At 43.6% G+C, this 27,703-nt stretch overlaps 1 pseudogene; it reads right to left on the reverse strand.

Moving 5' to 3' along the window:
• Window positions 1-17,086: 17,086 nt before the first annotated feature.
• LOC147683329 (protein BTG2 pseudogene) lies at window positions 17,087-17,537 on the reverse strand (annotated as a pseudogene).
• Window positions 17,538-27,703: the final 10,166 nt, after the last annotated feature.

Consider the following 27,703-nt stretch of genomic DNA (forward strand, 5'->3'; position numbering starts at 1 on the left):
CAACAGACTTAGAAGATTTCATGTTTTCTCCAAGCCCTAACACTGACTTTTGATTTTGGCACACAGTGTTCACAGAGACTTTGAATGTGACCTTCATTTTTCAAAAAAAAAAGTACAATCTTTGGAACTCTTTTTCCTATGATTATTTTTGTTTCCAAATTTGTATTTTTTTCATTTTTTGGGCACAAATAATCTGCTTATAGTAGAACTATTCATAGAGAACACTATTTTTTGAGTACTTCCAGAGACAATATTTGACGGGGATTCAACCCAAGGACCACCATGTCGGAAGGACTTTAGGATCAGGGGCATTAGCCTAACAAAAAATGTTTTACCTTTGAAGAATCATATTTTCGTATTTGGGACACTGCAAATATTTGGAAACGACAACTGTCTACGTGATTTAACCTACTTAGCCTTGAGAAAGCCCCGGCGCAAATCGCCAAGAGGGGGCGAAACACGTGTCGGCTGTCCTTGTTCTTTGAATAAAAATAAAGAAACTTCACTGCAAACAAAATTGTCTCTGTCCTCCGTATCATGATCTGGAAAGAATGGATATTAATCTTGGAAAACTGATGTAATTTTATGTGGAGAACACACTTACCACTTTTCAAAACAATATTTGACCATGTCCACATACAAACAGTTTTATATAATCTCACATGAAATGGTTTCTGCCCCTTTTTCTTCTGTATTTACGAGCCATTTCATAAATGTATATTTATGTGGTCCATTCAGTTAGCATTCAAATGTCAACGACTATGCTTGGAATGAAACATTGCTTTAAATGCGTACAGCACCTATGCTTATTTTTTAATACAACCAGTACCATTGCATTTTTATGTATTTTGGGTGGGTTTTAACACTTCATTGAGATCTCACAGACGCAAAATGCAAAACACAAGTTTAACGTGTTTAGAACTTAGTAATGTCGTACATAAGAAAGTGGAGTGGTTGTTGTGTTCAATTCTAGATTCCGTATGAATTTCCCGATTCATGCCCTTATATAGGTACAATTCACATTGCCCATATATAGGCATAGAAATTCAGTCCTTATTTAGGCATAGTCTATGCTGCCCAAATACAGGCATGGCTACTATCATCTGTTCATCTATGTCATAACGATTTCTTGGAAAAACAGACTCTTAATCAGTTAGGGACTTCCCCTTGCTTAAATATTAATTTCTCCAAGAACTCATTATTATGCATGAAGATCTATTCCTTAGGGCTTCATTTATGATGTTCTTATGCCCGACTGTCCGGCAAAGCTGGCATTCCTTGTCAGGGACTGACTGAGGTGCCTGCCTAGAGGATAGACTACATCTACCAGAATGCCTTGCATGTAGTGGGTCGGCTTCAGAAAGCATAAAGTCCTATGGAAGCCTGCAATTGGTGCTCGTGATTTGTCCTATGAACGCTGTTGTTTGCGGACGCCCTGTCCCCGCGGAGCTGCTGGGAAGGTGTGGTTCGTTTTGCTCTGCGGCTGTGGAGCAAGTTTGTGCTGAGACGATTGAAGGCAGTGCCGACTGTTATCGTCTACCGTTTTTTCCCGCGAGGCGTGTGAGACGCTCGGATTGCCCCCTCGGCGTCCTTGCGGTGACATCGTTTAGTGATGGGTGAGTGATTCTGGAGACGCAGGATTGCCCCCTTCGTTTCACTCATGGGACGCGGACAAATAACCGCGTTGCAGACACCGGCTGGTGCTGTGGTTCATCGTATGCGCGTGAGACGCAGGATTTCACCCTCCGCGCCTTTGTGTTGTTTTCTTTAGCCTTACTTTGGGTGTAGGTGGAGACGCTCGGATTTCCCCCTCCACTTCTCACCGAGACTGTGTACTGTACTCTGTATTTGAGAACTTCTTACAGGAGCCGCTGGGATTGCACCCTCCTGTTGTTTGTACTTGTTCTTGCTCTGATCATTTTGTTCAAGCAGGAAAAGCCGGCTGGCTACATTTAAGTTTGTTTTTCTATCATTTGTTGATCAGGAACTTGGGGAGAGACTGATCTTCCATTAGTGCAACTGAGAATACCTTACAGCTCCCCTTCTCTTGGCACCTGGTGAGTGAATGTGGGTTGTGAGGAAGGGTGAACAACACACATGAGACATAGGGATTGTAGGAGGGCCCTGATTGTTACTTCATTTTCTTTTCCTTAGCATGAGAAGGGATTCAATCAAGGGAAGGGTCGTCTCCTGAGCATTATCAGGTGAGGGTCCTTATACGTCCTCATGAGACTGAACTAGGAAGTTAGAGTGTGGTAGAATAACGTGTCCCCTTTTGTCATTTCAGGTCCCTATCCCGGATGTTCCTGTTCCTACCTTTTTTCCCTCGCCTGACTGCCTTGCACTCTGAAGGTTTAGATAGTTGGAGTGCAGGGACGTCTGGAGGTGGACCCCATTTGAGCATCATTCAGACCCTGAGGATTAGCAGCCGTGACAGAATCACGAGCCCACGTTTAATTCTCCTCCTGGTCGGAAGGAAGTTCAAAACATGGCGTCTATGGACGATGTGCTTCAGGCCTTGCTGTTAGTACAGCAGGAACTGGCTGCGTCTAAAGCAGAGACCACTGCCCTAAAAGAAAGGTTAGATCGACAACAGGCCAATCCTTTTGATGCTGCCCCAGGAGGTCGTTCTATTCAAGTAACTGTACCTCCACCGATACCGTTAGCTAGCCCAGAGAGATATTCAGGTGACCCTCAGAAGATTCAAGCCTTTTTGACCCAAATCACCCTTCATTTTTCGTGTAGGCCGGCATCGTTCCCAAATAACATGTCCCGAGTAGCGTTCACCATTTCTTATTTGTCGGGGGATGCAGCAAACTGGGCGGTTCCCTTCGTCAGAAATGACGACCCCATATTGAACGACTGGACGGCTTTCCGCAGAGAGTTCGAACGGGTGTTCGACCGGAGAGCTACTACACTAAGCGCAGACTGGGAATTGCTGGGGCTCCGACAAGGGAGGAAAGATCTAGTGACTTACATGACTACTTTTAATCGTCTTGTGTCTGAAACAGCCTGGCCCGAAGAAAAAAGGATGGCATTGTATTACCAGGGTCTGTCGGACGAGTTAAAAGATGTGATAGCTCAGATCGACCCTCAACCCGCAACATGTGTTGATCTGATCAATCTCACGCTACGTTTAGATCATCAATTAGGAGAGCGGGGAGGCGACCGCAGGAAACATGATAGGCCTTCTGAAACCGTGGGACAAGTACTTCCACCCAGTCCACAGACCAGTGACAGTAATTCAGAGCCAATGGATGTAGGAGCCATCCGGTCCCCTCTTACCAAAGCAGAAAGAGAGAGTCGTCGCACACAGGGGCTGTGTATGTATTGCGGGAAGAGGGGACATTATGTCAAGGAGTGCCCCTCCAAACCCAAAGGATCCAAGACCTTTTATTCTGCTAAGAAAGTGGCTCTTACCACTGTCTATCCCGAGGGCAATGCTGAAAACAATTCCTTGAGCAAAGGGTTGGAAACAAAAGAATGGAGGCTGACTTCGTTGGCTTCGGTTGAGGGTAAAGCCCCTGTTACGCACGTTGCTTTATCCACTTCATTACAGAGCCAGGGCAAAGAGCATGCTGTGTGGAGCATGATAGATTCAGGGGCTACTGGGAATTTTGTGGACGAGGGCTTGGTGCGTCGTCTGGGGTTGGGAAGAGTAACTACGGCCAACCCAGAAACCGTGCTGGCCGTGGATGGTACTCCCCTAAAATCCGGTCCTATCATTGAGCGTACTGAAGAGGTGGTGCTAGTATTGGAGAACAGCATTGTTAAACATGTTGAGAGTATAGTACTAAATATTATAGAGGCTCCACAATATGAGTTAATATTGGGAAATCCATGGCTGGAAAAACACAACCCTTCCATTGATTGGAGGGAAAAGACTGTAAGTTTTCAGTCAGAGGAGTGTCAGAGCGTTTGTATGAATACATCTTCATCACACACTATAGCCTTGACTCAGATAAAGCACATAGCCACTGCAGTGGAAAAGGTAACTATCTTGCCTATAGAATACCACAAGTACAGTGAGGTGTTCAGCGAAACCCAGGCCGAAGTACTCCCTCCCCATCGGGAGTACGACTGCCGAATAGATCTGGTTGAAGGTGCTGTTGTTCCATCTTGCAGGGTGTATGCTTTGTCCGAACCCGAATCCAAACACTTGCAAGAATACTTGCCACATTTTAGTGCTATAGGCTTCATTAGACCCTCCAGATCACCAGCAGCGTCCCCTTTGTTTTTTACGACGAAGGCCAATGGGGAGCTGCGCACCCTCATCGACTATCGCCAGTTAAACAAACAGACTATACGGAATCGGTACCCTCTTCCACTCATCCCTGTGCTTTTGGATCAGGTGAGAGAGGCTGTGATTTATACGCGGTTGGATCTCCGTGGTGCCTATCACCTGGTCAGAATCCGCAGCGGTGATGAGTGGAAGACGGCCTTCAAGACCAGATATGGCCTTTTTGAGTATCTGGTAATGCCGTTCGGGCTTTGCAACGCCCCGGCGGCGTTCCAGTACTTTCTTAATGATGTACTGAAGGCATATCTGGACTAGTTCATCATCGTATATATCGATGACATTCTTGTCTATTCCGATTCACGTAAACAACACACCAACCATGTTCTCCTGGTGTTACAGAAGCTGCTGGAGTACCGGCTCTACTGTAAACTCAGTAAATGTGAGTTCAGTGTAGAAGAGGTGGAATTCTTGGGAGTTATACTGACACCGAGAGGGTTTCACATGGCAGAGAGGAAGATTGATGCGGTGAATGCCTGGCCAGTGCCAAGCAGTGTGAAAGAGGTGCAGTGTTTTCTTGGCTTCGCCAATTATTATAGGCGTTTCATCTCCCAGTTCTCCTTGTTGGCCTCTCCCATCACTAAACTGCTAAGAAAAGGGGTCCCCTTCCAGTGGAACACCGAAGCCATGAGGGCCTTTGAGTTACTAAAGAAGGCATTTGTTACTGCCCCAATCCTGAAACATCCGCAACTGGACCTACCCTTCATAGTAGAGGCAGATGCCTCTGATTCGGCAGTGGGGGCTGCTCTATCGCAAAGAGACAGGGAGACAGGTCAGTTGCATCCGGTTGCCTTTTTGTCCAGGAAATTAAATTCTGCTGAGGCCAATTATACAATATCCGAAAAAGAACTGCTGGCCATAAAAAGAGCATTCTAGGAGTGGAGGCATTATCTGTGGGGATCACAACATCCTATAACAGTGTACTCTGACCATAGAAACCTGTTGTTCATGAAAACTGCTCGCCATCTATCCCAACGACAAATGAGGTGGATGCTGTTTTTCGCAGAATACAATTTCATCGTCACTTTCCGTCCCGGATCAGAAAATAAGAAAGCAGATTCACTCTCTAGACAAGGGGGAGACCTGGTGTCAGCAAAGGAACAAACAAGAGCGATTATCGCACCTGAAAAGGTGGTGTGCCTGGTAACAGCTGATCGTTTTATCGAACAAGTCCAGAAAGACCGAAACCAGGCCCAATGGCAGAATTGGGCAAGCCAGAACCGTCTCCGAAGTATCCAACATGGAGTACCCTTGCATGGTGGGAGATTGTTTCTACCCTCCCATGACCTACGGCTTCAGGCTTTCAACTGGTGTCATGGGGATGTGTTGGCCGGACATCCCGGAGTTAAGAAAACCGTCCATCTTGTAAAGCGCCATTTCTGGTGGGAAACACTGACAAAAGACGTAGAAAAGTGGATAGGACACTGTGACACTTGTGCGAGGGCAAAAGGGGACCATTCCATGAGTCGTGGGAAGCTCAGACCGTTGCCCACTCGGTCCCGTCCTTGGCATACTGTCAGTTTGGACTTCATCGTGGGGTTGCCCATGGACCAAGGATACAACGCAATCATGGTAGTGGTGGACAGCCTGACAAAAATGGGGCATTTCATACCATGCAAAAACCTTCCTACTGCCAGCCAGACTGCTCATTTGCTCTGAACACAAGTGGTACGGATTCATGGCATCCCACGAGTGATTGTCTCGGACAGGGGACCGCAGTTCGTGGCCAGGTTTTGGCACATGTCGTGTAAGGCATTGAGGGTGGAAGACGCTCTTTCCACCAGCTTTCATCCTCAGACGGACGGACTGACCGAACGACTAAATCAAACACTCAAACAGTATCTGAGGTGTTATTCGGAAGAAGCTAGTCGCTCATGGGTCTCTCTTCTCTGGCTGGCGGAGCTGTCATACAATAACGCATGGCATAGTGCAATAGGAGAAACACCGTTCAAGGCCAATACAGGCTTTCACGCCAACACTCTGCCTTTGACCATACCGGGAGAAATCCAGAATCATCCCACTGTGGCAGCCCATGTGAAGGCTCTGTTAGAAACGCATCAACGGATACAAAAGACCCTTGTCCAAGCAAAAACCTCATACAAAAAATGGGCGGACAAACACCGGCAGGAGAGTCCTCTGTATGAGATTGGGGACAAGGTCTGGTTGTCCACAAAGAACATTCGATTCCGTTACCGACGTATTTTCCATCCCCGGTTCATCGGTCCTTATACAATCATCAAGAAGATCAATCCAGTGGCATACAAGCTGAAGCTGCCTGTGTCTATGAGGATACACCCGGTGTTCCACAGCAGCTTGTTGAAGCCGGCTGGTTCGATCCGACGCAAGGCCGCGCCGCCGGTGCTGAGGGACGGCCAACTGGAGTTCGAGGTTCGACGCATCTTGGACTCGAGGTTCCGCCAGGGGAAGCTGTGGTTTCTCGTTTCCTGGAAGGGGTATGGCTCAGAGGATGACTCGTGGGAGCCTAGTCAAGACGTTCATGCCCCGCGGTTGATCCGCTCATTCTACATCCGCAATCCGCGGAAGGCGGGCGCTAGGAGGCACAGGGCAGGGGGGCGTACTGTCAGGGACTGACTGAGGTGCCTGCCTAGAGGATAGACTACATCTATCAGAATGCCTTGCATGTAGTGGGTCGGCTTCAGAAAGCATAAAGTCCTATGGAAGCCTGCAATTGGTGCTCGTGATTTGTCCTATGAACGCTGTTGTTTGCGGATGCCCTGTCCCCGCGGAGCTGCTGGGAAGGTGTGGTTCGTTTTGCTCTGCGGCTGTGGAGCAAGTTTGTGCTGAGACGATTGAAGGCAGTGCCGACTGTTATCGTCTACCGTTTTTTACCGCGAGGCGTGTGAGACGCTTGGATTGCCCCCTCGTCGTCCTTGCGGTGACATCGTTTAGTGATGGGTGAGTGATTCTGGAGACGCAGGATTGCCCCCTTCGTTTCACTCATGGGACACGGACAAATAACCGCGTTGCAGACACCGGCTGGTGCTGTGGTTCATCGTATGCGCGTGAGACGCAGGATTTCACCCTCCGCGCCTTTGTGTTGTTTTTTTTAGCCTTCCTTTGGGTGTAGGTGGAGACGCTCGGATTTCCCCCTCCACTTCTCACCGAGACTGTGTACTGTACTCTGTATTTGAGAACTTCTTACAGGAGCCGCTGGGATTGCACCCTCCTGTTGTTTGTACTTGTTCTTGCTCTGATCATTTCGTTCAAGCAGGAAGAGCCGGCTGGCTACATTTAAGTTTGTTTTTCTATCATTTGTTGAGGAACATCGGATGCTGTTTCATCAGTTGATCAGGAACTTGGGGAGAGACTGATCTTCCATTAGTGCAACTGAGAATACCTTACAGCTCCCCTTCTCTTGGCACCTGGTGAGTGAATGTGGGTTGTGAGGAAGGGTGAACAACACACATGAGACATAGGGATTGTAGGAGGGCCCTGATTGTTACTTCATTTTCTTTTCCTTAGCATGAGAAGGGATTCAATCAAGGGAAGGGTCGTCTCCTGAGCATTATCAGGTGAGGGTCCTGATACGTCCTCATGAGACTGAACTTGGAAGTTAGAGTGTGGTAGAATAACGTGTCCCCTTTTGTCATTTCAGGTCCCTATCCCGGATGTTCCTGTTCCTACCTTTTTTCCCTCGCCTGACTGCCTTGCACTCTGAAGGTTTAGATAGTTGGAGTGCAGGGACGTCTGGAGGTGGACCCCATTTGAGCATCATTCCGACCCTGAGGATTAGCAGCCGTGACATTCCTAAACACCTTCAAGGTATAAATATACCTTTACTAGCTATGGCAAAGCACGGTGTGGTTCTGTGCTGTTCCACTACCTACTTGCACGACGCAGCTCGCTACTGCAACTGCCTAAGGAAGCCAACTCTCCAGCTGATGCACTGACCAGAAGCTGTCATCCTCCTGCGAGAATCCAGCTCCAGTGTTTCTGACTCCCCTTGCGGGGTATTAGGAAATCGAGTCCATGAATGAGATACCAGCCTCTCTCATTCTAAGGTATGGAGCTGATTTGAACCTAGAGAAACCTTTGGCAATTATCAGCAGAACTAAACCTATGCTAAAGACAAACACCTACTTCTTCCTTCGTACTAGACCTAGGTTAGGTACACTGGGGTAGGCGTATTTGAGTATTTTAGCTTGTGTTTTTTATGTATATATTTTTACACGTCATAGCAACAGACAATGCTATTACAGTAATATTTTATATTACTGTTTACGCTGTATGCATTATACTTTGCATTCTGTCTAACGATTGTAGCAGTTCACCTCTCTTGCATGAGAAAGACGACTGTTCAAAAAACCCTTTTATTGAAATGCCTGTCTCTCTATTTCTGTTCAAACTCTGTAGTAATGAAGCATGCACAATTGACTGAGTGAAATAGTTATCTTTTGTTTCCACAACGCTGAAGATATGTTTGGATTATAGGGGAAATAAAGTTGACATGTTTATGCGGTTGTCAGAAACTAATCCCTTCTTGTTTACTTGAGAAAGTTTCTAGTGACCTCTGAGTTAGCTGGCAAACACAATTAAGTTTAGTATGCTCGATAGAGACATACTGACTTCAGTCCTATGTCAAATCAATAGTGTATATTATTCCAATGCGCAGAGCCTATTGGGAATATAGGAACTACACTACAATAGGACCTTTGTGAAAAAGCTCTTGCATAGTAAGCGCTTTGCGAAAGCGCTCTGGAGGCAAATTCACCTTCGTCGAAGCGTTGTGCCCTCTGTGCCAATAACCTGATCTTGTTGATCATTAAAGTGACTGTACAGAAAGAAATACCACTCCGACTCCATGATGTTTGACGAGGCACCTTTCGGACATAGCCCCCAAGGCTATTTATGGTGCACCAGAACCTCGCAGAGTTGTTTGACCTAATGTCTTGATATAATTTGGCACAAAAGGAGTTCCAGTGAGCCCTTCAATGTTCTCTTTTTACAGTCTTTAGGTGGCTTTGGGCTTCTCTCAGTTTGGTTATTGTTGATGGATCCATTGGCTTTGTTTTTAGTTCCCGCCATAGTCGGTTCATGCTGCTTTTCGCGGATGGTATCACAGGATCCCAGGAGGTCGACTGTTGGGTCCCAATCGCTTTTGCATGCGTTATTGGTTTTGCATGTGTTGCTGTCAGCTTCCTTGTGAAACTTGTCCAGTTTGCAATTTGATCTTCAGTTGTCCTGCTGATGTTCTCAATCATGTGTTTTGCCTCCGTTGCTACCTGCTGTAGGTTATTGACTGAGCACTTGATGTGTTTTAAATTGATCGTAAAGCTTTTGAAAGCTTGTGACCCTGCCTCAGCATGTTGCATCAGTCTGGTGCTGAGCAGAATTTCTTGAGGGCTGTGGTCGCTTTCTAGTCTATTGCCAAACCCAAAGGCGAATACTTAATTCAAGATGGAGAGGCTGACAAATTCGTAGTCAATTAGGGATGCACCAGTTTTCGATTAGAATGAGAGACCACGTGGCTTGTCAGGAGAGAAACACCCATTGAGGGGCTCTAAGGCAAAGATGTTCCAGGTTTCCTTGTGGGGTGCGGCCCTTCGGGTCCTCCTTGCACCATTCAGGATGATCATGCGGTGGTATAGTCCAAACGCTTTCCTTGATTTAGTGACCTCATTTTTTTGTAGGTCGGACATTAGCCACATGTTAAAGTCTCCAGATAGTCTAATGTCTGCATTCGAGAATCCAGATCTCATTCTTAGCACTGTCGGTATCACCTCATCTGAGAGAGTTTGCCTAGACACAGGATTTGGGCAAATGTACACATTCAGTAATATTATTGTCCTGGCTGGCCTTTGTGAGTGCTGAGAGAGATTCCCACAGACTGGAAAGAATGGGAAGGGCTTGCGAGGTCCCATGAGGTAATAAATAAATGTAAAGAGTTCCCTTGAGTTTCTATATCCTAGATTTTATGGAGTTAGAGATCTCCAGATGAATCCCTGTGGAGATCTCACTATGATTTAAATGACACAATTATTCTTGCACTCTGCACTCTCAAACTCAAATGGAACCGCAAAAAGCACTTACAATCTAAAGCTATATATACTACGTATCCGGGGTATATGTATTATGACAAGATTTTTTAATTTTTAAAACAATTCCAAATTGCATGAAAAAAATTTGCATTAAAACACATAAATGTATCTCCTTTGATGGGTATTCATATGTATATCAACATACTGTTATTCGTTTCTATACAGGCTTGTTATTGAAACACTCAAAAGAGATATACATTTGTAAAATACATTTATAAATACATTCAAATAAAATAAATCCAAGTCGACGAGTTTCGGTGGATCTTTGCTGTGCGCACCACCTTCCTCAGAACAATTAAAAACAATTCTGTGAAAGCAATTTAAAAAAAAACAAAGTCATTCTTTATCCTCGGCATACGTTTACAAAACTTAAGACCATTTGAAAACCTCAGAGTAGGGGGCTTTCACTATCAATTTAAGAAAACTCATGCTTTAAATGGTTTCCTCATATCTGAAATATTGCTCATAAATGCAGATATAGGTTTTTATATAACAAGTTCATGCATTATAGTCCAGGGTTTCTGGTCTTGCATGGGCCTATTTTGGTCGTGCTCAGCCCTTTCCCTGTGTTAATTTTGTGTTCCAACTGCGATGCATCCATATCCACATTCACAAACATTGTTGCCCATTGTGGCAACTGTTGGGATATCCAGACTCATACTATGATAAACATTCATACTCTGACAGTATATTGCCCCACTTTATTAGCATACCTTTAGTTTATTCACCAATCAGCCCCGTTGTTTATTGCGAAGCTGACTCCAGACAGTTATTTTTCGTAGTCCTATCTGTACTACTATAATAAAGCAGAAACTTTCAGGCTTTGAGGCGGGTAAACTAGGGAACCACTGCACCAATCTACACACCCGATACACCGCTGAAATCGGCAGGGTGTGTAGATGGTTGTAGGCTATATAAATTAAAAAAATAAACGTTATTTAAAATTTTAGATTAAAAAAAAAGTAGTCCCTCAAAAGTAGCGCCGGCCGCGACATGCGTGGTCGCGTTAGGAGCACGGGGAGGAGAGGCGTCCGAGGAGCGGCGGACATGGCGCGGGGGCGGAGCGGTGATGTCAGGAGCAGAGGACCGGCGACGGAGGAGGAGCGGCGGACATGGCGCAGGGGAGGAGCGGTGGTGCGAGCGGACAGGCGGGAGCGGCGGAGGTAAGGGCACTCATGTGGGGGCAGGCGGGGGATGGGACAGGCCGGGCCGGGCGGGGGACTGGACGGGCTGGGCTGGGCGGGGGACGGGACGGTCCAAGCCGGTGAGGGGGACGGGACGGGCCAGGCCGGGCAGGGGACGGGACGGGCGGGCGGCGGTCGGGGAAGCCTGAGGACAAGAAAGAGGATGCAAATGGTGCACTACAAATGTCAAACAAACGGTGCATTACAGGAGGAAAAGGAGGAAAAAGTGACGTGTAGCCAGAGGCGTTTTAATCTGCGTCCCTTGGGTGGAGTGAAGGGAAGGGGGTGGATAACGTGTGCACGAGGAAAAAGTGACGTGTGCAGGTTACAAAAGTGGGGCGGGCGGGGGCCTTGATGCAAAGTAAATTACAGGAGGAAAAAGTGACGTCTGCAGGTTACAAAAGCGGTGCGGGAGGGTGCCCTGAAGCCTAATTGCTCCCGGGCAACGTCGGGACGGGCTGCTAGTGTTGAATAAAGATAGACACATTGTTTATTTTGCTCTTGTTCTATTCTTCTATTTCAACTCACTGTTCTTAGCGCTTTGTACTTACTGGCAAAAATGTGATAGATCTCAGTTAAAAAAAAAATTCTATACTTAGTTATCAGTTTTATTCCACGTTGTGGGTGTTCCTTTCTGTTCTTAAGGATACATACTGGCACTTATTTTTAAAAAACAGAGTACATAGATTTTTTAGGGCACTATTATTATGTTCCTGTGGTCCTCTTTTCTATTTATGACATTACTATGACTTACCAATGCTAGAGTATTTTCCAGTATACTTCTCCTCGTGTTCGAGGGTTATTTCGTTTCTTTTTATACTTTCATCAGACAATTCTTCAATTGTCCCAGTCTCAGCGTTCTAATGCATCAAACAGAATTAAAGACATATTTCATTGCCTGCCGATGTGTTCTAGCGGTTTATATTCTAAATGGCCGTATTTGCTCTCTTGTTTGGGAGGCTACTTTTACTGCACATCACATTTAGTTGTACTGTTATTACTTGATGTGATTTTGCTATGTTTGGGGTTATACTTTATTGTTTATTTGCTGTTTCACGACCTGTTAGATGCGCTAATATTGTGCAGTTTACTAAATTTAGCGCGATCATCATGTGATGTTAATCACCATGGGTTCGCAATCCTTTTTTAATATAACCCCCAGGGGTGGCCATCTGTACCATTATAATAACTGCTCCTAACTGCTATTCTGTGTTCAAGCTCACATTTTAGAATTTTTTTAGAATTGTTTCGGTCCCCTCTCGCTTTTAATTACAAAATTAAAGTTTCCCCACTGTTCCCGATTCGAAGATTAATCAGCGTTTAAGGAAACCAAAAGCGTGGCCCTTTCTCACAAACTTAAGTTAAAGTTTCCCCATTATTCCTGATTCAAAGATTTCCCTGTGTTTAAAGTAAACCAAGAGCGCAACCCTTTCTCACCTGGTGCCTCCTCGTTTGTGTTTACCGCGGTTCATGTAAAGTAACCTGGTTTACTCGCTTCCTGCATTTAAAGCGATCGAGTGGGTCACATGATTACTCTTTTTACCCACATGATACACATAGTTTGATACTCCTAACCTTGGCGGCCATCTTGGAGTGATGTTAATCCGCTAATCTTTTCTTATTCCTTCCGTGGAAAAATACCTATTTTTAAGTTCTGCCACTGATTACATAATCTACATGTTGAAATGTTTTTGTTGACCTATATGGTTTCGTTGCACTTTCTGCATATTTTTATATATACGGCATGGAGCGCTCTCTAAGGGTGCGATATTTATCACCTACTGTTTGTTATTCCTTCCTATGAAAATCGCTCTTATTGAGTCTTTTATTTTTATTATCGACATATAAGGATATTGTTGTTAATCAGTAAGATTATTCAACCTTCTGCGCTCACTGCGTGTTAAATATATGTGGCGCGAGATGTCCTCTAATTTGGTCGCCATCTTAGCCTAGTTTTGGTGCATCTACATTTATTGTTATCTCATGATGGAGAGTGCGCAATCACTCTCATTCTCTATTTTTCGTCGAACAATATACAAATAAGAGATGTTTTTAAGTATGTTATTATTTTACAGTTGGATTCTAAACTATTGTAAACGGATGTAAATACTTGTAGAAACAAGAGATGTTTTTTAGTCTGTTCTTATTTTACAGTTGGATTCTAAGGCATTGTGAACGGAAGTAAATACTTATAGAAGAGAGTATTATTTACAGCTTTATCAAGCAATAGGTATAACCTCGAGATGTAGGAGATCTTATCACTTGTGGGGTCGTCCCTGTTTTGATTCATCTATATATTCTCTCCCACTCTTCTCGGTTGTTCAAACCATGTATAAAGGTTTCAAATTTACACATGTAGAATTGTTCTCTTGTTTTCGATATTACCACCTCGTTTTGACTGTTCTATCTGTTCTATAATGCACCATCTAAGGTCTTCTACTTTATGCTTGCTATTGTGCCAATGTTCAGTGAGAGGGGCATTGCATTTGTTGTTTTTTATGGCCGATCTGTGTTCATTAATACGTATTCGGACCTCTCTTCCGGTCTCTCCTATATATCCTAGGCCACACGGGCACTGTATCAGGTAGATAACATTTTTTGTTCTGCAATTAAACATCTCCCTGGCTGTATGGTCAATATTATTTACTGTTATCTTTTGTACAGTAATTATTGTTTTGCAGTTTACACAACTACTGCATGGGTAAGTTCCAATTACCTTATTGTTGGTGTCTATACTCTTCTGGTAACTGATATTTTTATCTTTATAGGTCTTCCAGGGATGTGGAATTTTCAAAATAATCTACTTGTCCAAGGGACAAAATGCCACTGAGATCTACATGTCCCGTAAAATCCACTTGTCCCACCTTCTCCCGTCCATACATCAAACATAAGGGCTGACGGAGAAACAAGTGTATGCATCACCATAAATGCATTCACCTATGGAATGAGGGGCTAAATGTTTTGAAAATATTTATTTACTGATTAAAAATGAACATCCGTTGGCTTGCCTACAGACAGAAGCATGTTTCATGCCCTGCCAAGGAGAAAACGGAACCGTCATGATCGGTTTGCCCGCGCCATCAGTCTTGACATTCTTGAAGAATGGACGATGTACCGCACTGATGACAGTGCCATTAGTGAACCAAGAGGCACGGCAGAAGTGAACACTGTATGTGACCAGAATATAGAGCAACATTGTAGCCCATATTAATTCAAAAATGGGTTTTTGTACAGCTCATATTCTGAACGCATGCATTTGAAAGTGGTTCCCTTGATTATTTAGTAAAAGTTAGTTTTGGTGAATTAGAATATTTGCCTAAGATCACACCATTTAAGCATGGAAGCCAATTTTCAACTAGCCAGGTTCTCTTTCACAAACTATGAGTATTTAAATGGAGGCCCCCTGGTTTCACACAAGCACTGTCCGAGTGTTCTAGTTGTTTTCATTGGCAGAGCTCTGCATATGTATAAACTAGCACATACCAACTGAACAAACCACCAGATTTGTGTACTGCTGCCAAGTGAAATCATGTTCTCTTCTTTAATGGCACCCTTCATATCTCACCACCATTTCACTAGTCAAGTCATTTTAAGACTTAACTAGTATACTGGACGGGGATAGGTTATTCTGATGAATAGAGCAGTTTTAATGATTATTTTTAATCAAACACAAGTCAAAGATGTCTGAACAATGAGAATGCCTCAGGCAGCAAGTCAGGTCTCAGCTAGAGTGAGAAGTAGCAAACAGGTAGCACTGAGTTCCTGCTCCACTATGTAGTTCTGGTCTACCCTTAGAAGCTAACTTGGGCCCCCCATACATATCAGTTATTTGGGGCACACAAGCAACACTTATTACAGTGCTACACTTCACACACTGTAGAATTCATTGCTCTTTATTTTGAGGATGACAGGCTGAGTGGGGCCCAGTAGCAGCCCTCGCTCCCTCTTCCAGCTGACAGGGGGAGGGGGAGGCGGAGGTGGGAGGATCACCACACCACTGAGTAACAGATAAGAAGGTGAGGAAAAAACAGCTTTAACCTTTTGAAATGGAAATAGAGGCATTGCGCTGCCTGTTCTCGCCCGGGTCAAGCTTTGCCTTTTCTGCTGCTGTGCGCAGGATATTTAGGAAATACCCGTGGGCGGTGAGGCTTGCAGAAATGTCCCTCATGCAGACCCCCTGTGCGGTTGTCTCACCTTGAGGCACAATAAAGGAGGGAAAGAATGTCTTGCTTCTCAAGGGGGATCCAGGCTCCGAGCAGATGGCTTGTGCCCACAGCCACTTGCCCTGTAGGTAGTGCGCACGCACTTAAGTGGCGTTTGGTGCTTTAAAAAAAAAAGCTGGACATTCTTTTTCTACACGGTATGGATCGATGTGAATTTTAATGTGGCATGAATATGCTAGCTTTTGACTTTCAGTGCTAATAAAAGAATGGCATTTTTTTTTGCGGTTTTATATACCGCGAACTCGACCTGAAGGTATTGGAACGCTTTACAGGAGCGCCAGTTACATTTACAGAAGGACACATTCATTTTTTTCACTGCATTATTACATTGGCGCAGTTGCACAGGATATCAAATGTGTTATGCAGAGGGGACATTTAGGTTGTAGAGTCCCAAAATGCACCTTCTAATCCAAGCTCATGTCCTCACTTTACCAACGTGGTGTAATCTGGACAACCTCTTTACCTAATTATCCAGTGTCCTTTAGTTAGCAATTAAACAAGCCTGGCAGCTCAAGAAAGAAACTGTAGCGCTGTGGCAGCTTAAAAGAAATGCTCACAACGGGCTGAATTATACCCACTAAAATACAAGGCACTGGCCAATTGAGCATTTTCTCACACGAATGGGAAAGATATCGCCCATTTGTGAAGGAAATTGCAAAATATACCAATTCTGTGTCACACATCTAGTGTGAAAGGGAGTTCTAATCTGCTCTCTGCACAGCAATGGAAATGTGCGCAGTTGGCACGACTTAAAGCACGGCTCCAATAGCAGCGGTTGGTAACATCTGTTGGTACTTAAGGTGTGAAGTTAACTGAATTCCGAAGCACCCGGAGCTAGAGCACTTACACCGAACATCATGGGCAACAAAGACACTCGTTCCTGATATGTTGTCAACAGAACAAAACGGGGGGGGGGGTGAGGGCACAGTGAATTTGAAATGCAAGGCCCAAAGTGATATATATGAATATTCAAAACCCCACAAAGAGGCAGCGTAGTGCTGGGAGGATTCGGTAAAAGGTCACAAGCCGTAGTAAACGGGCAGTGACTGGGCCCCGATAATAAGGACTCAGTGGGTTCTTGATCAGGCCAGGCTTGAAACCCGGTAATCTTTTAATCTTTGAAGAGCAATATCCACCCTGCTACCTCGCCCCCTCCCTTACAATAACCAAACGCATCAGGTTCATTTAGCTTTAGGGTATACACAATCCCGCTCCCCCTCTCCCCGCTTGCTTTTAGTTGTTGCTCTATTTCAGTGACTTGCTCTTTAGAATGTAGGTGACGGCCCCACTTCACCCCCTGGCGTGCACACAACCATGGAGGCGTTAGCTAGCTGCAGTCTACATGTAGCTTTTGGACATGCTCGTGCACCCCATCATCATCATCTTACAGGTCGGCAGTGACGGTAAGGTAGGTGGAATGGGGACAGGGGGTAGGGCTGCTGCCTCAAAGCACACAAATGGAACCGTCCTACCCGAACCAAAACAGAGGCAGCAGCGTGAACAGCGTAAGGCCGATCTGACTCCCCCCACCTTACTGTGTTTGATGCAAATGCAGCAGTACCCGGATCCTTTGGCGGGCTTCTCTGGAAGTGGAAACCAGTGATCATGTTTCTAGTGTTCTGCTAGCGCCTCGCCCACCGCCCCTTCAAAACCCCGCAGTCTGCTCTCGCTCACTCACCCCGAAGCAACGAGGATAGGAAGCCGGCAGCACTGATCTCTCGGTGCCCATGGGACAGCAGGACTAGGTAGTGGCGGCGGCAGGGTCCTGCGTCATAACGGGGCCTCGTGTAAAGAAGAGGGGGGGGGGGCAGAATGTCTTCTGATTTTCGGATTCCTTACATGGTTACGGACGCTTGATAGTGCCACAGTGTGTGGAGTAAGTTGAAGTTCGCGTGGCTGTAGTAAAGGGACAGTGACTGCTCTCTTGGACAGTGGGATACAGCTCCCAGCTAATTCGGTCTGCAGCTTGATTTCAATACTCTGTTGACTCCGGCCCTATCGATCGGCAGTCTCTCCGAGGCCCACAGACAGGTCCTTAATCAGGCCGGGTCAAGTTACCTCTTATTTCCGATCCCCCGTACTGCGGCGCAGCTTTACTGGGCCCTCTGCTTCAGAGCCCCCACGTTTTATGCTGTCTCACGCTCCAAACACAGCGATGAGAGCCCGCATTTTCTGGAACCATAAGGACACGCATTATACACGGTCTCTCACAGCAGGCCTGCGCACCAGTTCTATTCTAATTACAGAGCAATCTGCAAGCTGAGCACAATATAACCCTTTTGAACACTCTACAAGTGCTATGGCGGGAATTATGGCAGTGCTTATTTTACCTTAATGTATTGCCTCGCGGCGGCCACAAACTCCTGCTTGCTGAGACTGAGTGACGTTTTCACTCTAATCCAATCACTGTCTAGAGCCCAGTTATGGGCTGCTAGCCAATCAGAAGCCTCCAAAGGCTTCCGGCACGCTTATCTGATTGGCTGTGAGCCCCAGAGTGCCCCCAGCCCGTCTTATTTATGTGATTTAATGTCTACTTGTCTGTCGGACGAAATAGACATTAAATCTTCTTGCCCACCGATAAAAACAACTTGGTTCGGGCGTCGGGCAATATGATTCCCCCACCCCTGTCTTCACTAGTCTATTTCTGATGCTCCGATTTTTTCTAAAGGAAAAAAGTGGTTTCTCCAGGATTACCAGATTTCTATCCTGTAGCAGGCTCCAATTTCTATTGATGATGTTTCTGATTTTATTACTAAGTGAGAGTAGTTAGTCACAAAAGTTATTCTGTTCATCTCTGTTTTTCTATTCCTATCAGTATCAAACAATGAATCGCGGTTATAGTATTTAGCTCTTTTGTATGCCTGCTTAATTATTCCTTTTGGGTAACCCCTGCTCGATAATTTCCTTTTTAGGTTTCCTGCATGTTTCTCGAAATCCCTTTTTTTCTGAGCAGTTTCTGCGTAAACGCAGAAACTGCCCAAATGGGACGTTATCTTTTTGGCATCTGGGGTGTTCACTATCATAATGCAGCATAGTGTTTCTGTCAGTTGGTTTTACAAATATGTCAACGGTAAGTATGTTATCTTTATTCAGGATTTTGATATCCAGAAAATCACAGTATTGTTGACTGATATTTGATGTAAATCTTAAGTTGGGATCGCCACAGTTCAACCATTCAATAAATTCAAGCAGGGTCCCTTCTTCCCCTGTCTAAATAAAAAAAAATATCGTCAATAAATTGTTACCAATGGGTCACGCCTTTAAAAAAAGGGGCTGCCTCATTGTAAATATGTTTATCCTCAAAGGCACCAACATAGAGACATGCCAGGCTCGGCGCACAGGTGGCCCCCATGCTGGCGCCCTTGGTTTGAAAATATAGATCGTCCTCAAAAATAAAAATATTATTCATAAGGATTAGTTCAATCAGTTCCACTATGAAGTATGAATGTTCAGATTAGATCACCATTTTTCGTCCTTTAGAATTTCCTTTATTGTATTTACTGTAGCTTTCTGCGGAATACTTGTGTATAACGCCTCAATATCGAGGCTGACCATCCATTGATTACTGCCATTGAATTCTAATCCTTCTACTTTTTTATCATGTCGGTGGTGTCTTTGATATAAGACTTTTGTAATGCCACCAATGGTCTTAGAAATGTATCTGCATAAATGCTTAAGGGTTCAGTCGCAGAATTTAAACTTGAGACAATAGGTCTCATTGGAGGGTCCGTTATACTCTTATGGACTTTTGTCAGTCCATAGATAGCTGGAAGAACTGGGTATTTATTTTATAAGAAATCATACTCTTCAGTACAAATGATGTCATCCTCTTTAGCAAAGTCTAGAACTCTTTTTATGTTAACTTGCAGATTGTTCCATTCCTCTCCGGTTGATTTCCTATAATGATCATCTACAAGGAGCAAAGACATCATCCTATTCATATAATCATCAGTATCTAGCAACACAATGCTACCACCCTTATCTCCAGGTTTTATTGTAAGGTTGTCACATTTTTCCAGGTTTATTAGGGCTTCTTTAGAGTCTTTCGATAGATTGTTGTTATATACTTTTAGGTCTTCATCTAAAAGATCTTCAATATCTTTTTCAATACCTCTTTCAAATAATTCCACATTTTTATGTACCATAGTACGAGCTGGTGTCCAAGTGGAGGCTGGTTTTAGGCCAGAGCGATTTACTTTTTCAGTTGGTTCTTTATTTAGAAAAAATATTTTAGCATGATTTTCCTGAGTAGACTTTTTCTATCTTTTTGGATGTCATAGCAATTGGGTTTAGATGTAGGTGCAAATCCTAGGCCTAAGGTTAGTACGGTTTTTTCTGCTCTATTTAAAACTTTTTTGGATACATTTATAATGGGAGCCTTATCTTGAGGCATTAATCCCATTGTTTTTGACTTCTCGTTCTCATATAGGGGGTCTGTATGTTTGTGCTGGTCGTTGGAAATTCCCCCGGCGTCTTCCCCTGTTTCCTTGATTTTGCCTGGGTTGTTGATGCCCTAAAAAAGGTCTTTGTTCCCTATGTTGTCCCTGGTGATTTTCATTTCTATTTTTGTTTATAGGTTGATTTTCCTCCTCTGATTCAGTACTCGCATATGAGGTGTTTGAAAAACTTACATTTTTGTTCAAACCTCTCGGGCGGTATGGATACCAAGTTCTTTTCTGATAAGTTATATCTTGCGCTGGAGCATCATAATAATCTTTCTGTGTGTAGGAATAAATTATTTCTCTGCTGAATCTAGCCACATCTTTAATTAATGTATGTGTTTTTTTATTGATCAGATATTCTCTGTATCCCTCTACATCTGTCTCTATTTCTTTGAGTTTTCGTTTAGCCTCATCAAGTGCATTACTCATATTGGTTTTCAATTCATTTTCTAGTTGATCTAAATCTCTTTTTTCCACTAAAAAAAATTCTTGCGCTGTTTCAATTATTAAAAGCATCCAGTCCCTGCTGCATCGATTCGCTATCAGGGTCCAGTGCTCAATGAATTTATCATTTTTAGCAAAAAGGCCAGGTTCATTTTTTACCTGTTGTCCAATTGGTATAATACCCTTCCTGCAGTATTTAATAAGGAACTCCGCGTGTAATTCTGTACGCGTTACCTTCTTTTTAGGATTCCAGAAGGTGTTCCACTTTTCTGCATTGCTATCCGTCAAGGCAGATGTATTAATATTTTTTGAGCTTCCAATAATTTTCGAGAACTGGTCTTCTGTAAAACCAAAAATTGTTATCGTGTCCATTGTGATTTACACAATGTTGTGACCACCTCTCCGGCTCACAAGCCGTACAGTTACAGTGTAAATCAAGAGAGAGTAAACCCATGAGGTAATTACATCATCCCGAGGATTTCTTTTTCAGTGCTGGAGTGTGGTGAGTTTTGAACCCTTCCAAATACTGCGGCTTCACAAGCCATGTCTCTTGTAACAATATGATCTCAAATGACCGTAAGTAGGAGATCGTGGCATCATCCCCCAGTTTTTTTGAAAGCCCATTTATGTTCCAAGAACAGATCCTTAGTGGGCTAGCTTCTTGAAACTTTTGGCTGTTGTTTTGTCAGCGTAGCAGCCGGTTGAGTTTTATGATCCCGCCAGACATGACCATGTGCAGTACCCTATTTAGTGTATGCTAGCCCTCTCCTGTTTTTTTTTTCTTTTGAAAAGTGTAAGTACTAGGCAGTGTTTGTCTCAGTATGTGCCCATTCCAGCTGGATTTGCTCAGGCACCACCCACACTGTTGGCAAAAGGTGATACAGATGTGGGTCTGTTGTATATACCACCAGTTTCTATTCAAGTTAAAGATACTCTCACCTGCATTCATCAGTATAAGATACCGCAGGTGAACAGGCTCTTCTTCAGATTATTCAAGATTTGATATGAAAGGGAGTAGTTGAAACATCTGACAACATTTGTAATAGTCCTATTTTCCGGGCCTTAGGAGGACACCTTCGGGTTCACCTGATGCTTTTGACGATGTTAATTGCTTTGTGATTCATTTGCGAAAGATTAATAAAATTGTAGTTCCGCAGTTTCCGGTGCTTCTTAATATCACTACGATTTTAACGATGATTCCATCTACTGCTAAGTTCTTTTCTGTCATTGATCTGAAAAATGCATTTATTAGTATTTCTATCCATCCAAACAGTAGGTATTTGTTTGGATTTACTCTAGTCGGCGAAGCTTTAGATTCTGCCGTGCTCCTCAGGGCTATACGGAGAGTCCTAGTATTTATAGTCAATCATTGAAAAATCAGTTGAACTCACTATTGCTTTCTCCAGGTAATGTATTGGTGCAATATGTTAATGACCTGTTAATTGTTTTTGATGCATAATGGGGTTGCAAAGACAGTACGGTGAAATTGTTTTTGGACTTGGCACATCATGGTCATAAGGTCTCTCTTTCCAAATTTCAGTATTGTCGACAGGAGATTACCAACTTAGGTCACCTATTGTCGAAGGAGGGTAGGAGATTGACCCCTGAGAGTATCATGACTATTGTTAAAATGCCCAATCCACAAACTCAAAAAGACATACATACTTCCTACTGTCACCAGTGGATCCCAAATTAATTGCTACAAATCAAACCTTTGCTTGCATTAACAACAAAGCAGTGCATGAGCCTTTGCCTTGGATGCCCGAATGCCAGCAGTCTTTTGGGCAATCAAAAACTGTGCTTTGTTCGACTTCAGTACTTGGCACACCGAATTATACCAAAGCATTTGTGCTCTATGTCCATGGGATAGCCGGCTGCAGACTTTCTGTCCTAGCACAGACATTTGGGGATAAGCAGAGGCTTTGCACTTATTTTTCTGCTGTGCTTTACTCTGTCGCCTCGGCCTTCCCGAGTTGTCAGAGAGAGGTCGCAGCTGTGGCCACTTCAATCAGGCAATCAGCTGGACTCAAACTTGATACTGACCTCACAGTTATGGTACCCCATGCTATGGATACACTTTTGAATAAGACACAGCATCTGACCAGGACACTTCTTACTATATATGAATTAACATTGTTTGCTAAATACATTACGATCAAGAGATGTGCCACTCTGAATCCAGCCACGTTGCTACCCTTCCTGAGAATGATGAAGTAAACAAACTTGACTGTATTTTTTAGCCAGAGGAAGAGACAAAAGGACGGGTAGTCCTGACTGCTGTTCCCTTCTCTGACCCTCAAGGAGAACTACATGTTGATGGCTCTTGTTTGAAATTACCAGATAGCACCAACACTGCAGCTTATGCTATCACTACATTGAGGGCAGTGGTTTCCTATCAATCGGCTCAAGCTTCTGAGCTTGCTTCCTTTATTCAAGCTTGCAAATTAAGTGAAGGGTTGGTTGTCAATATTTATACTGAAAGCCAGTACGCATTTGGGGTCGCGCATAATTTTGGGCGTCTTTGGGCAGAAAGAGAGTTTCTTTCCTCCCATGGTACCAAGATTCAGCATGGGCACCTTATATTGTGGCTTTTGTCGGCTTTAACGCTCCCCAAGAAATTGGCAATGATCAAGTGCAGCACCCATAGGAAGGTCACAGATGATGTGGGTAGAGGAAATGCTTTTACAGATCTGCTAGCTAAGGAAACAGTCAGAAATAAAATTAAATGCATGTTTTTTGCATGTCCAGCTAGGTGGGTTCCTGAGTTTGTTATGTTTGAAAATACCCTTGAGAGTGTAAAGGCGATACAAAGCAAAGCCACAATAGAGGAATTGGCGAAATGGCAGGAGAGTACAGCACAGTTGAAAGAGGAAGGTTGTTGGATTGATAAATCAGGGCAACAGAAATGGATGTTGCCGGATGCATATGTTCTTCCCGTGGTTACTATGGTATATGGTCCAGCTCATATTAGTGCAAAAGGCATTTGTAAATTGTTAGCCCCTGTGTGGAATAAGGACTACATCTCCAAGAGAAGCTGTGCATTTGGTGAAATACTGCATTGTCTGTATGATGCATCATCCAGGAAAGGGTACCCCTACACCACCTGGTAATTTTGCACCACCCACTTTTCCTTTTGAGGTCCATCAAATGGACTACATTGAATTAGAGAGATGCAATAATGTTAAGTACATTTTGGTGGTTGTATATGCATTCAGTAAAATGGATTGAGGCCTACCCCACTAACGATAATACGCCCATTACTACTGTGAAGTTACTCAATAAAGAGTACTTTCCTCGTTTTGGCTTGCACCGAATTACCCTAAGTGACAACAGAAGTCATTTTAATGGAAGAGTGATTACATTGATTTGTGAAGGGTTGCAAATTAAGCAGAAATGTCATGCTGCCAATCACCCCCAGTCAGCTTGCTTTCTTGGGAAGTACAATGGTACTCTCAAACTGAAGTTGGCAAAAATTCAAGAGACAACAAGGTTAAAATGGCCAGGTGCTCTACCGTTAGCTCTTTTGTCAACAGGAACTACAGCTCAATCTAGAACATGATTGTCAACTTATGTGGTCGTATTCGGACACTCGTGAATGTCTAGGGTGTCCCACCTCCTTGTAAATATTCTGATATTGAGTATCATGTTTTGCTTGATTATCTTGGCCAGTTATCAGAAAGTTTATGTTCTATTCACCAACAGGTGCGGGAGTCCCTACATTCTGTACCAGAGGAGCCCAGCCACAACATTCGGCCTGGAGATTTTATATCATATCCGGAACTTACAGCATAAGAAAAGTTTGGAGTCGTGCTGGAAGGGTCCTGAGCAGGTTCTGTTGGTGACACGGACGACTTTAAAAGTTGCTGGTCGAAAGAAATGGGTCCACGTTACTCACTGCTGGAGGATTCTTTAGCCATTACCAAATGATTCATTGGGTCAAGGAGGGTGTTGACGACACAGAGTGTGACCAGATGCCCAGGTTTGTTCCCTTCAGTGACGCCCAGCTGACCTGAATGCAGACCGATGAGGAGAATGATGATGTTTTGAATGAGGCTGTTCCCCCAGAAATTCGAGCTATTCAGGAGCCTTTGTTTATTGATCACACGGTCCCTGGGGTTACCAGATACAATTTGCGCCCTCGGCTGAGGGATACTGACTCTAAGGAGAACAAAGATTAGGGTTGGACCGTGCAAGATAGGTAGTACTGAGTTCAGTACTAACATTGTCACTTGTAAATTATACTTATACTCGACCCCTTAGTTTACAAAAGTGAAAGGAGTGTTTGGATTTGGATATCTGGGACAATGTCAGTACCATAGACAGCCACTGGGGATGGGTTACCAAGGTTGTGATAACAATAAATGCTGCAACAATTTCTATATGGAAAAACAGAGAGTTTCATTGGTGGATTGGCATTACAAGGAACTGATAGTTGCCCGGGAGGCTGGGTATTATCCCGCTTGTTGCCCCATTGTGAATAACACTGATACTTCACTGTATATTATTTGTTCAGGAATAGTGTTATATAACACTACCAGTCCTTTGGTGAATGACGAGGATCCAAGTACTTTTGGAATGAACTCCATTGTGAAGGACCGATTTATGCACACCCAGGGTTTTTCTTATTTTCTAATGGGATGTATTCTAATGTCCACAATGGTACAGATGATGTAGCTCTTGGAATGGTATTGCCCTTGGGTGTACCTTGTAAATATGCTAAGCCTAACATACGATGGGTTCAAAGGACTCTGACAAAAGAATTCTGTGAGGGAGTGACCGATATAGAGGTCAATAATTATAGTAATGGGATCACTTTTGGATACATCCTTCCTCCTATTTTAACTTTGGGTGATACCTCTATGGCAAGGAGTGAGAAGGCTAGAGAATATTTTGGTTGTAAACTACAAATTTGATCTAATACCACAGTAGCAGCTTTGCGCGACATCACCAATCAGAGAGCATGCGCATATATTCATAACCAACTTGATATTCAGTAGATTTTATTCTGGCTAAGAGTGATGATGCATGCACGGTAGTGGGCGGTCAGTGTGTAGTCTGGATCAAGAATATGGAAAAATAATTTCACCAAACACATACTAGATAAGCTTGAAATGTCAAAGGAATGGAAAGTGGGAATTGGAGTTGGTCTCTTCTTGTTAGCTGGGGCTGGATTCTTGAAAAAGTGATTCATCTGATTGTGATATTGGGGCTCTGCTGTGCCCTTATTCAGTGTCTTCCCTTCTCCTGCTTCTATTGTACCATTGTTCTCACCACAAGAAAGCAGATATCAATTCATGACTCAAATGCTACTACAATGATTCTAAAGGATATTGAGGATCTGATGAATATAGATGAAGGAATTTTTGAGAATTTCTCCCTCCTTACTCTTTCACTTCCTGATGTTGATAGTATGGAGTGCTCATAACTATTTAATCATGGGATTTCTTATTACTGTTCGTCATTTTGTTTCCTCTTGTTGCCATTAGAAAATGTTCGAGCTCATGCTAAAAGGCGGGCCTTGTAGAATAGAAATTGTTTATGCTTATGCATTTTTTAATGTAAGTTAGCATTCACTGCGCCATTTTCTATTTGGGCGTCATTTTAGGCTGTTTGAAACTGATCTTGTTCAATTCCGAGAAATGCTCCTCTCGGAGTTTCTTTTCCTCACTTGGGTTTTGTTTCAGTAATGAGCGCACTTTTTAGGTTAGCACATAGCTTTCTCATTAGATAGAGGCCCTCTTTCCCTTGTCTGGTGGCGGGCTCCGGATGGAACAGCCTTGGAATATGTTACTTTGTGTAAGATATGAGCGCTAAACCGTTTTTTCTGTATTTCACTGTTTAACTGCACCTGCTTGGAAAATTCCACTGTTGGCGTGTTTTTGCCCGGTTACGAAATGTACATATTGTATCTTTATATTTGACGATTTCAGTTCCCTCTGCAGCACTCCTAGCGACTGAGCAGATGGGGCTCCACTCTGACTGTATATGAATAAAAAAGTTATTGGTTTGTATTCTCTACTGTCTGACCAACTCTTCATTTAATACGGAAGGCTGAGAGGTGGTCGGTAGAGACCCTGGTGGCCCTAAATGGGTTACTTCCTTCACAACCCATTTGGCTACACAATGAGGACCAGGAATTGGTAGCGAAGTTCAACCAAGTTTCATTGCAAATTATTAATAAAATTCTCTTGAAAACATGCTGGAAAGATACTGGATAACAACAAGGATTCCCATATGCCTAAACAATTAAGGTGAATTAGTATGAAACAGACAAGCTATTTTGTTAGGGCAATGCAGAACAACAGCATCAAAATCTGGTGCTCAGAGAATATTCTAAGGCCTCTCTCCTATGCATTACTAGTCTAGAATATCAAAGTTCACAAGAAGTTTTTCAAAATGGAACCCTAGCAAATCAGGCACATACAAAAAGGAAATCAGATCAGTACAAAAGGAAAATCAAGTAGGAAACTGTTAGCATCTCAGAAGCTTGGTCAAGAGTCTTCTATGGGACAGGAATAAGTGTTAGCCGAAGCTTCACTTAAGCAAGGATAAAGAAGTATTGAGGTCTAAAACCTCTCAAAGTCCATTCAGGTAACAAGGACTCAAGGAAGGTGTCTGCAGGGCAAAAGGCAAAAAGGTATCTGTAAAGAATCTACAAGGGGTCAGTAAGGGATCTGAAAAGTATCTGTTTAGCATCTAAGTAAAGTCCATGGGGTACAGTATATTATAAGTGCAAATTCCATGGGGCGACACACCCTGATCCCATCATTAGGGGTATATTCTATTTGTTGAATCATCATGTTGCAGACTGCAACATTGCTGGTGTGTCCCATACTGGACATAGGACAATATCTTTCTCGCAGATACAACTAAATGGCAACTTTTTGAGAAACAGTTCATTCAGTTAGCGCTGTGATTCTCTGTGTGCCTTCATTTAGGTTGTGTTTTTTAGGCACCTGTTCCACCTATCTCTAGTACGGTAATGCCGCTATTCAAAACTGACAATGCATGTCAATACCTGATAGCAGAAAAACTAAATCTGCGTTATGGAGAA

Source organism: Lissotriton vulgaris, chromosome 11 (assembly GCF_964263255.1).
Source record: "Lissotriton vulgaris chromosome 11, aLisVul1.2, whole genome shotgun sequence".
NCBI classification, from domain to species: Eukaryota; Metazoa; Chordata; class Amphibia; order Caudata; family Salamandridae; genus Lissotriton; species Lissotriton vulgaris.